Raw genomic sequence first — 12,233 nt, forward strand, 5'->3', positions numbered from 1 at the left:
TGTGTGTGTGTCTTTGTAAGTTTGTCCTCCACCGCTACAACCGGTGTTGGTGTGTTTACATCCCTGTAACTTAGCAGTTTAGCAAGAGACCAATAGGAAAAGTGCCAGGCTTAAAAAAAAAGTACTCTTTTTCCAAATTAAAGCTAATATTTTTGTCCACTCAGCCACTGACATGTACCTGGGCACGAATGAAACACCTGGTGACAACAAATTGGAGATGTTGCTACTGAATCCCAGGTAAACTCTGGTGGAGTAGATCTGAGATCAGTTGCATTCCAGCTGTGACCATCACATCTTTTCCTTTAGTTCACAGAACCCAGAATTACATTATCCAACATATGGTTTGATTTGAGGGATATTTGGCTATGATTTCTAGAAGGTCAAGCATAGTAGTTTCGTTGTTGGTTAGTGTGGTGCAAGCATTGTCATGTAATTAAGTTTATTTCCCAACTGCACCCTTTCAGATCAGCCCTACTGCTTGATGACCCCAGGGCCACTGTCTTCTATTGTAGCTCCCAGGCTAACAACATGGAAAATGGGATGATTATGATGATGGTCTTAGAGACGTTAATTCATCTTAGACATCTTCACAATATTTTCTCTCTTCTCCCAGCTCTCACTTCACACTTTTCACTTATAATAATTCTTCTACTCGAGGCACAAAACCTGAAATGTTGGTGCAAGTGACATTCGTAGTTATCTCTCTCCCTCTCTCCATAGTTGTCTCTCCCTCTGTAGTGGTCTCTCTCTCTCTTCTCCCTCTGTAGTGGTCTCTCTCTCTCTTCCTCTGTAGTGGTCTCTCTCTCCCTCCCTAATTTTCTCTTTCTCCCTCCCTAATTGTCTCTCTCCTTCCCTAGTTGTCTCTCTCCCTCCCTAATTTTCTCTCTCTCCCTAGTTGTCTCTCTCCCTCCCTAATTGTCTCTTTCTCCCTCCCTAATTGTCTCTCTCCTTCCCTAGTTGTCTCTCTCCCTTCCTCTCTCTCTCTCTCTCCCACCCTCTCTCTTTCTCTCTCTCCCCGTAGTTGTCTCTCTCTCCCTCCCCTTAGTTTTGTCTCTCCATGTGGTTGTCTCTGTCTCTCTCTGTCTCTCTAAGAACAGAATTAGCTTTGGGCCAGGAAGTGGTACTACTAATGCCATCTCCTTAGACAACTGTAGCAGAAGTCCTGAACAAGGAAGAGCTCCCACCCTCCCCGGGGGGAGGGGGTGTCTTTGACAAGGTTTTTCTTTTTCTAGTGTGATAGTCACTAAAGAAACTTGGGGGAGATGAATGACTTGTAATGGTTGCGCAAGTGGGGTTCTAAAATGCAAATTGGCAAGGTCAGAGTTCATTCAGTTCGTTAGTGCATTTAATGTGCAGGTAGATGTCCGTTGGCTTAATTTACCCATGTCTAGACTATAACCAGGAAACGGTCTGTGGGAACGTCTGTATTCTTTTAGCAGAATCTGTAGACTTAGAGAAGTAATTTCTGACATGCATGCAGGGGTGTAGCCATGGCTATGTGGTTAGAAGATTGTTTCCTAACCACATGGTTCTGGGTTTGGTCCCACTGCATGGCACCTTCAGCAGTTGTCTTCTACTATAGCTTTGGACTGACTAAAACCTTATGCAAAAATTTGGTAGATGGAAACTGAAAGAAGCCCATTGTATATATCAGTAGTTCCCAACCTTTTCACTACCGAGGACCCCTTTTATTTAAATGAGTTTTCTCCTGGATCCCTTTTAATATGCTTATTGTTATGTGTATGTATGTATGTGTGTGTGTGTGTGTGTGTATGTATATATATATATATATATATATATATATATATATATATATATATATAGATGCACCAAGTGTAAGCTATGGACACATAAGAGGTGCAGCAATGTCAAAGGAAGGCTAACTGGGAAGATAGTTTTTGTATGTGGCAGATGCTCAGGAACAATAAACACTGAAAATGTGCAGAGACCAACTTCCACCACATTCCAGGGAGAAAAACTAGAAATAGTTGATAGTTTCCGTTACCTAGGTGACCAAGTCAGTAGCAGGGGTGGGTGTGCTGAAAGTGTAACTGCTAGAGTAAGAATAGCCTGGGCAAAGTTCAGAGAGCTCTTACCTCTGCTGGTGACAAAAGGTCTCTCGCTCAGAGTAAAAGGCAGACTGTATGATGCATGTGTACGAACAGCCATGCTACATGGCAGTGAAACATGGGCTGTGACTGCTGAGGATATGCGTAAGCTCACAAGAAATGAAGCCAGTATGCTCCAATGGATGTGTAATGTCAGTGTTCATACTCGACATTGTGTAAGTACCTTGAGAGAAAAGTTGGACCTAAGAAGCATCAGTTGTGGTGTGCAAGGGAGACGTTTGCGCTGGTATAGTCATGTGGTGAGAATGGATGAAGATAGTTGTGTGAAAAAGTGCCACACCCTAGCGGTTGAGGGAACCTGTGGAAGAGGTAGACCCAGGAAAACCTGGGACGAGGTGGTGAAGCACGACCTTCGAACTTTAGGTCTCACCGAGGAAATGACTAGAGACCAAGACATTTGGAAGTATGCTGTGCATGAGAAGACCCGGCAGGACAAGTGAGACCATAACCCGTGGCCTCTACCTGGGAGGTAGCCTATCCACTTATGCATACATTTCCTTCTTGGGACACAAAACTTTATTTGTGAAGACGTGTTGAGGCAAGTGAAAATCGAAATCGATCAACATCCATGGAAATTGTAGCTGTGATACCAGTGCTGGTGGCACGTAAGAAAACCATCCGAATGTGGCCATTGCCAGCGCCGCCCTGACTGGCCTCCGTGCCGGTGGCACATAAAAAAGCACCATCCGATCGTGGCCATTGCCAGCCTCGTCTGGCACCTGTGCTGGTGGCACGTAAAAAGCACCCACTACACTCATGGAGTGGTTGGCGTTAGGAAGGGCATCCAACCGTAGAAACATTGCCAGATCAGACTGGGCCTGGTGCAGCCTCTGGCTTCACAGACCCCAGTTGAACCGTCCAACCCATGCTAGCATGGTGAGCGGATGTTAAACAATGATGATGATGTAAATCTTTAGTCAAATATATTCAGTGAGCATATACTGAATTTATATTGAGTGCTCAATTGTATCAAAGTATTAATACTATTAAAGTATTTATGTATTTAATACGAGTGATTATATACATATATATATATATATATATATTAATAATATATTATTATTAATATTAGGAAATCAATATCAAAACTCGTCAGAAAGATATACACGTGTGAAAAATGATTGTTGTATTAAAAATATATAAATAAATAAATATAAATATGTATAAAAATATATGTAAATATGTATAGGTATAAATATATAATGTATATGACAGTTTAAAAGTTTTGAATTAATTATTTAAAGCATCTTACGCTTATTTCACAGAAGAGTTTTCCCTATAATGAAATCCTATATTGATAAGCATTTATAGACAACGCTTCTGCTCTTCAGAGATATAAAATTTGAATTCTGTATAACATATCGAATGGTAGTTTTTTTTTTAATTTTTTTTTTTTTTATTTGAAGTAAAACTATAAAATGGTGTTTGTTTGAATAAAAAATTACTGCTTTTGATGAGAGTCTTTAAGTCCATATATACTTCCTTGGTTATTCTACTGCAATAATCCATAATATTCATATGTAAAATCCGTCATATCTTGTATTCTAAATGTAGTTCATATAGTTAGTTTAGAAATGTGAAATTTATATATACTTTAGTATGAGAATCTTGAAATTCATATATGTCTTCTTGGTAATTCCTCTGTAGCAATCTGAGGAGTTTTGATATTGATTTCCTAATATTAATAATAATAATAATAATATGGCGCAGGAGTGGCTGCGTGGTAAGTAGCTTGATTACCAACCACATGGTTCCAGGTTCAGTCCCACTGCGTGGCACCTTGGGCAAGTGTCTTCTACTATAGCCTTGGGCTGAACAAAGCCTTGTGAGTGGATTTGGTAGACAGAAACTGAAAGAAGCCCGTCGTATATATGTGTGTATATATATATATATATATATATATTATATATATATATATATATGCGTGTCTGTGTTTGTCCCCCTAGCATTGCTTGACAACCGATGCTGGTGTGTTTATGTCCCCGTTACTTAGCAGTTCGGCAAAAGAGACCGATAGAATAAGTACTGGGCTTACAAAAGAATAAGTCCCGGGTTCGAGTTGCTCGATTAAAGGTGGTGCTCTGAAACAAGTAAAGAGTATATATATATATATTATATATATATATATATATATATATATTATATATATATATAATATGTATAAAATGTTGAATTTAGCCCTCATACCCCCAGTACTACCTTTGCAGACCCCAGGTTGGGAACTACTGGTATATATACATCTGTGTGCTTGTGTTTGTCCCCTACCACTGCTTGACAACCAGTGTTGTTGTGTTTACATCATTGTAACTTAGTGGTTCAGCAAAAGAGACTGATAGAATGAGTGCTAGGCTTAAAATGAAATAGTCTTGGAGTTGATTCAACTAAAAGTCTCTAAGATGGTGCTCCAGCATGGCTGTAATCCAATGACTCAAACAAGTAAAAGATAAAAGAAAAAAAGGATAGTAAAAACTAGGGCAGTGATTCCCAACCCTTTTATTTAAATGAGTTTTTCTCATGGACCCCTTTTAATATACTTATCCTTATGTGTGTGTGTGTGTGTGTGTTTAATAAATATCTATCTATCTATCTATCTATCTATATATATATATATATATATATATATGAAATTTTGAATTTAGTTCATGGACCCCAGTACTACCTTTGCAGACCCCAGGTTTCAATGAATAGCAAAGACAAGACTCTACTTCTTCAGGGAAATGGCCATATGTGATGGCCACAAAAGAGTTGGCAGAAATGCAGTGGGATGTTCCAATATTGATAAATACCAAAAAAGAAAAAAGTTCTTTTTGCAGTTGAGAAAAAAAAACTGAGTTTTTCAAATCAATTTGAAACGAACTAAATTTGAAAACTTTTCTACACAATGGTAACAGATGGTCTGAGGAGACAAGGTGTTAATAAATTAGTGTTTGACATATATTCTGTTGGAAGAGTTGACTGTTCATTGTATTTTTTGTTCTCCTCTTCAAATATCTGGGTTTTTTTTCCTTCTTGCAAACCACAAAACAAACAAGATTTGTTTTTAACATCTGGGTTAGTGTTTGTTTAAGTTCTCCACCCCCCTATACTGTCCAGATGGACCAATTTTGGAAAATTTGTACTTGAAGAGATCAATTGGTTTTTAGAGGTGGAAGAACGAAAGAAAAATGTGGTGGAAGGTGGTGTACAGTTGCATTAGAAAAATGGTAGAAAACAGTGGAATTAAAAATAATAAAGAACTGGGTGCCAAGTGAAAAAGAAATTTGGGTTATAAGTTTGTAATATTAAGTAACACTGCCAAGGCGACGAGCTGGCAGACACGTTAGCGCGCCGGGCGAAATGCTTAGTGGTATTTCGTCTGTCGTTACTTTCTGAGTTCAAATTCCTCCGAGGTCGACTTTGCCTTTCATCCTTTCAGGGTCGATAAATAAAGTACCAGTTTCGCACTGGGGTCAATGTAATCGACTTAATCCCTTTGTCTGTCTTTGTTTGTCCCTCTATGTTTAGCCCCTTGTGGGCAATAAATAAATAAATATTAAGTAACACTGCCTCACATTCTGAGTACTTTAAGAAACAATCTATCAAGTGTGAGCCCCACACTGTAACCATGTGACTTTACGGTCAGATCAGTGAGAATAATGTAATCAACTATGGTAACTTTATTATGCCGTTCATATTTGATTTTGTACCAATCAGTTGTAGGGTGCAAGAGGGCGAAGACTGTGCTGGCATGGCCCCGATAAGGCACATGAACAAGAACAGTTGCATCAAGAGGTGCCAGTCTCTAATTGAAGAGAGAACATGTAGAAGGGGTAGACCAAGGAAGACACGGGACATAGTGGTGAGAAAGGAGCTACAGACCTCGGGACACATGGAGGGGATGACCTGAGACCAAGACTCCTGGTGGTTTGCTGTGCTTGAAGAAACCCACCATGCTAAGTAAAAACATGGTTGCCCTTGCATACAGGTGCATCTCCTACAACCCTCTCCAGCTGAGCATTTCTAATCTTGCAGGCTCAAAGGTGCTGGTGCCATGTAAAACGTGCCCATACCGGTGCTGCGTAAAAGTATCCGGTATATTCAGTAAAGTGGTTGGCATTAGGAAGGGCATCCCGTTGTAGAAACCATTCCAAAACAGACATGGAGCTTCAACAGTCTTTCAGCATCCAACCTATGCCAGCATGGAAAACAGATGTTAAATGATGAGGAGGATAGCCAATCCCAAGAGTGGGGAAGGTAAAATGGACTTGCTAGGAACTTGAACTCAAAAACAGAGAGGCATAGAAGTTGAGTATTATTGAGGGTGTAGCTTTAAGTAATTATGTAGAATTATCTGTATGGGGTTTTAATCTGTTGAGTGTATGTATATGTTTCTTTATTACCCACAATGGGCTAAACATAGAGGAGACAAACGGATTAAGTCGATTACATCGACCCCACTGCGTAACTAGTACTTAATTTTCTCGACCCCTAAAGGATGAAAGGAAAAGTCGACCTCGGGGGAATTTGAACTCAGAACATAACGGCAGACGAAATACGGCTACGCATTTCACCTAGCGTGCTAACGCTTCTGCCAGCTCGCCGCCTAGAGTGTATGTATAGGGTTCAAACATACAGAGTACATGTATGCAGAGTGTGTGTATGAGGCTCAGGCATGCATCTAGAAATTACATGTGGCTCAGACATGTGGAGCTACATGTATGGGGTTCAAAACTGCATGTAGGGTACATATATGCAGCTCAAACATGCAGTTACATGTTTGGAGCTGAAAAGCAATATATTTGCTAAGTAGAGATTCTGTTATCCCCAAAACCTAATGTCTACTGAAATAAGTTCTGTGATAAACTATATACCTTCTTTACTTTATTGTGCAATCCATTGTGTAAAGGTGGGCTTACAAGGGTGAAAAGGGAGAGTGGGAAATAGAGGGGTAGGGGAGTGAGGGGCAGGCCTTGATTTTACTTAAATGGATGGATCTTAGTTAGTTAATTTTTTGGCTCAAAAAGCAAAAAGCAAGGCCATGTATGGGGACATGGAGTTATGTACAGGGTGGTGTTCATGTAAAGAGTTCAGGCCACTTGAGGTCAAAGGAGACTTTGAATTGAGCAGTCGTCAGCATCTTCACCATCTCGTCTGGCAGCTTATTCCAGGGATCCGCAACCCGGACAGAGAAAGCCCCTCCCCTTTGATTGAGATGAAATCGTCGCAGCTTCTCAACAAACTGCCAGTCATTTCAATCCTGTTTCTGTGGGGCTCAACATTTCAGTCCATAGCTTGCATTGGGTAAACCATATTGCATTTCTACCCACACCTTTTCCTATATTTTGAGCAAGGCTATTTCCTTGAAGGATTAGTAATTTCTCCGCTTTCCTGCTTATTAGTATTTTGGTGTTTGTTATATTAACTTTAAGGCCCTTTGATACCAATCCTGGCTTCCACACCTAAAATTTCTTCTGTAATTCTACTACTGATTCATCTGTGAGAACAAAGTCGTCTGCGTAGATGATCTCCCATGGGCAACCTGTTTTAAACTCATTTTGTTACAGCCTGGAGTACTGTGATAAACAAGAAGGGGCTGAGAACTGATTCTCGGTGAACTCCTACTTAAGCATTAGATTTATTGCTATACTCATTGTTGACTTTCAACTTTCTGACAATAACAACAACAACCCTGTACATGGCTTGGGTAGCTTTCGCCATCAACTCATCTACCCTTAGCTTCTGTAGCAATCAACAGATGAATGAATGTAAGGACCCTTGAATCACTATAGCAACCGAGGTTATCACCAGTGTTTCTTTTGACTTGATGAATTTTTAAGGTCCTTTGTAATCTATTGATTTGACAGTTTCCATAGCTACAAGAGAACTTGTATCTGGCTGGGGTTTATTGATTGTCATGTCTGACTGAGCTGGTTGTGACCACCTGCGGGGTTTTATGCAGATAGTGTATCTAGGACTTTACTAATCAACATGTAATTCCATTTGTGACCTTAGGGAGCTGAGGGACATTTGGTTGCTATTTCTCGCAGTTTGGATATTTATGTACAGGTTTTGCCTTCGTCAGTAAATGAAATATCAATAAGAAGACAGTGTAGTGAATGTCACACAGTATGTATGTGTTGTGTGTGTGTGTGTGTGTACGTGCATGTATATATATGTATGTATCACATAAAATATCTGTGATGATATCGAAATGTTTCTGTGGCATTTCTCTCGACCATATCATGTTTCTTAACCTCAATCACATGAAGAACTTGCCAACATTTTTGCTGGACATTGTAACAATAGTTTGTTAGACTGTAGAGATATCGTTCCAGTCCATGGTTGCCGAACTTGTGGGAAGCAGCTGACATCTCCCTCAAACTCTGTCACATTGTCGTCAAAAAAAAGGAAGCATGGGAATAGTGTTTTCTACCAGGAAGTCAAAGCTGGAGTGTCTTTGATCATAGGGCTGCTTTGAGGGCAGAGGTATCAAACAACCAATAAGGCGGCAAGCTGGCAGAATCGTTAGAATGCCGGGCGGAAGGCGTTGCCGTATTTCGTCTGCCATTACGTTCTGAGTTCAAATCACACCGAGGTCAAATTTGCCTTTCATCCTTTCGGGGTCGATAGATTAAGTACCAGCTACGCACTGGGGTCGATGTAATCGACTTAATCCATTTGTCTGTCCTTGTTTGTCCCCTCTGTGTTTAGCCCCTTGTGGGTAGTAAAGAAATAGGTATTTCGTCTGCCGTTACGTTCTGAGTTCAAATTCCACCGAGGTCGACTTTGCCTTTCATCTTTTCGGGGTTGATAGATTAAGTACCAGTTATGCACTTGGGTCGATGTAATTGACTTAATCCGTTTGTCTGTATTTGTTTGTCCCCTCTGTGTTTAGCCCCTTGTGGGTAGTAAAGGAATAGGTATCAAACAACCACATGAACAATATCCCACATGTCTGAATTTTTTAAATTCCTTACTTGTTGATCTTTCACTGTTTAGCTCAATGTGTGTGTGTGTGTGTGTGTTAATGTTAGGACAAATAGATGTCATAGTATGATTGCTAGGTTCAATAGAGACAAGATGAGTGGCATGAGAGAGAGAGAGAGAGAGTGTGAGTGAGTGATGGCTGTCAAGAATGAGTAATAGAGGAGAGTATTGGGGAGGGTGATGGACAGCAATGAACATGAGTGATAGTAAGAGACTGGGAGTTATAGATGTCAGAAATGAATGATAGGGAAGGAGTATTGGGGGAGAGTGGTGGCTGGTAATAAAAGAAGGGTGGATGGTAAGTGGAGAGTGAATACAGGTAGACACCATTTCTTATTACATGGGTAGTTAAGATAGTGAAAGTAGGAGGCCCATTATGGTGGGGACAGCAATGTAAGGAGACTTGATACGAATATAATGGACGGGAGCCAAACATCGATGTTATTCATCCCAATCTCCTCCTTTATCATTTTGCATCACCATCCTCATCATTTTTCCTTCTGTTTTTCCATGTTCTGCAAAAGTGTTAGGTATGTCTTATCCAGGATCACAGTGGTTTGTTACAAAGTTATGGTTACTTGTCATTTCCTCTGTGAGGTTCAACCTTTTCAAACCAACTTTCCTCTCTCTAATTCCATAATCTTTGTTGATATCCTCCATTGACAAATTCCATTTCTTTCCAGCACTCATCAATTCTTTATGCATCTGCCTTTCTCCAGTTTCATCACAAAATTGCAATCTCCCCTTTTGCACACTCTATCATCCAATTACTCTTACACCCAGTCTTACTCTTGGCTCATTCCTTCTACACCATTCACACTTGATAACATAATTATACACCCAGCAGAACACATTTACTGTGTTTCTTTCCAACACATTTACTGCATTTAACGCTTGCATCTCGCTACCAAACCACATCACACTTTGTACGCATGCATTGTGTAATCTGCTGTTCACTCTCAAAGAAACTTTGTTGCCAGTAGAATTGCCAGTGCTGATGCCATGTAAAAAAAGTACGCTTTCGTAAAGTGGTTGGCATTAATTGAAGAAACCATGCCAAAACAATGGAACCTGGTGCTTCCCCCAGCCTTACCAGCTCTTGCCAAGCCATCCAACCCATGCCAGCATGGGAAATGGATGTTAAAGGAAGATGATGACGAGGAGGACAATAAGAATAGTTCCTTGTACTTATTCTGTTCCATTTTTACTTTAGCAACTTTACTTTCAGCACATTCACTTCCATGGATATTTAGGTTGCCTTGGTAACAGAACCTCTCAATGACTATCTTATGTTGTCGTTTTTCTTGTTTGTCAACCTGCTTCTCTTTCCTCTAAACCTCTTGCATGTTTACTGGTTACACCACAATGGAATCACTACTTTTTTTTGCTGGTAAGACAGTAGGCATTTGTCTTTCTTCTTGCTTAGATATCTATATTGATATTAGTTTTTAGCTTGGGCAAAGTTCAGCGAGTTCTTACCTCTGCTGGTGACAAACGTCCTCTCGCTCAGAGTAAAAGGTAGACTGTATGACGCACGTGTACGAACAGCCATGCTACATAGCAGTGAAACATGGTAAGCTTGCATGGAATGAAGCCAGTATGCTCCGCTGGATGTATAATGTCAGTGTGCATACTCGACAGAGTGTAAGTGCCTTGAGAGAAAAGTTGGACCTAAGAAGCATTAGATGTAGTGTGCAAGAGAGACGACTGTGCTGGTATCGCCATGTGGCGAGAATAGATGTGGATAGCTGTGTGAAAAAATGCCACACCCTAGCGGTTGAGGGAACCTGTGGAAGAGGAAGACCTGGGGCTAGGTGGTGAAGCATGACCTTAGAACATTGGACCTCACCGAGGCAATGACTAATGACTGGGACCTTTGGAAATATGCTGCAACCTCAAATGAGACCATAACCTTGTGACCTATGCCAGGGATGTAACCAGCCCACTTATGCGTACCTTTTCTTCATTGGACTGGCTCCTGTGCAAGTGGCACATATAAAGCACCATATGAGTGTGGTCGTTGCCAGTACCACCTGACTGGCCCTCGTGTCGGTAGCATGTAAAAGCACCCACTACACTCTCAGTGGTTGGCTTTACGAAGGGCATCCAGCTGTAGAAAGTCTGCCAGATCAGATTGGAGTCTGGTGCAGCCATCTGGTTCGCCAGACCTCAGTCAAAGCATCCAACCCATGGCTAGCATGGAAAGCAGACTTTAAACGATGATGATAATTGAGTTATAATCCTTTTCTATTATAGGCACAAGGCCTGAGGTTTTGGGGAAGGGGACTAGTTGATTACATCAGCCCCAGAATTTCACTGGTACTTAATTTATTGACCCCAAAAGGATGAAAAGGATGAAAAGTTGACCTCAGTGGAATTTGAACTCAGAATGTAGCGACAGGTGAAATACTAAGCATTTTGTCCAGCATGCTAACGACTCTGCCAGCTTGCCACCTTGTGTTATGATATAAACAAATTTACATTAATCTGATAGGTTTAATCTATGATCAAATTGCTTATAGAACAATGAACACCTTGAGAGAAACATATGAACCCAAAATGCTTTACTCAAATACTTTATTGAAAATCAAAGCATGAGAGAAACAACTTCCTCTCCCAGCAAAGCAATGACACGCCTGACCAATAACTCTGACCTTACTAATGAAAACGAGAAATACCTAAAATAACAGCAAAAAGTAAAGAAACTTGCCTCCTATTCACATTCTTTTGTGAAATAAAGTTTACCTTTGACCTTCACACTGTCAAAAGTATTAAACCCTTTTAACATTCAGATTTCTCTGTCAAATGTTGTGCTTATTTATTTGTTTTGTTTTGAATTAGTCATGCATTATCTTGTAGCTTTGAGATTTCAATGATGTGATATATATATATATATATATATATATATATATATATGTATGTATATATATATGTATGTATATATATATGTATGTATATATATATGTATGTATATATATATGTATGTATATATATATGTATGTATATATATATGTATGTATATATATGTATGTGTATATATGTATGTGTATATATGTATGTATATATATATGTATGTATATATATATGTATGTATATATGTATGTATATATGTATATATGTATGTATGTATATGTATGT

At 39.8% G+C, this 12,233-nt stretch overlaps 1 protein-coding gene across 4 annotated transcripts in view; it reads left to right on the plus strand.

Annotated features, from left to right (window-relative positions):
- The window catches only part of LOC115219729 (alpha-1,3-mannosyl-glycoprotein 4-beta-N-acetylglucosaminyltransferase A), a 187,656-nt gene that overhangs the window by 106,899 nt on the left and 68,524 nt on the right, over positions 1-12,233 (plus strand). The gene's annotated exons all lie outside the window — the stretch shown is intronic.

This window comes from Octopus sinensis, linkage group LG15 (assembly GCF_006345805.1).
Source record: "Octopus sinensis linkage group LG15, ASM634580v1, whole genome shotgun sequence".
Taxonomy (NCBI): Eukaryota; Metazoa; Mollusca; class Cephalopoda; order Octopoda; family Octopodidae; genus Octopus; species Octopus sinensis.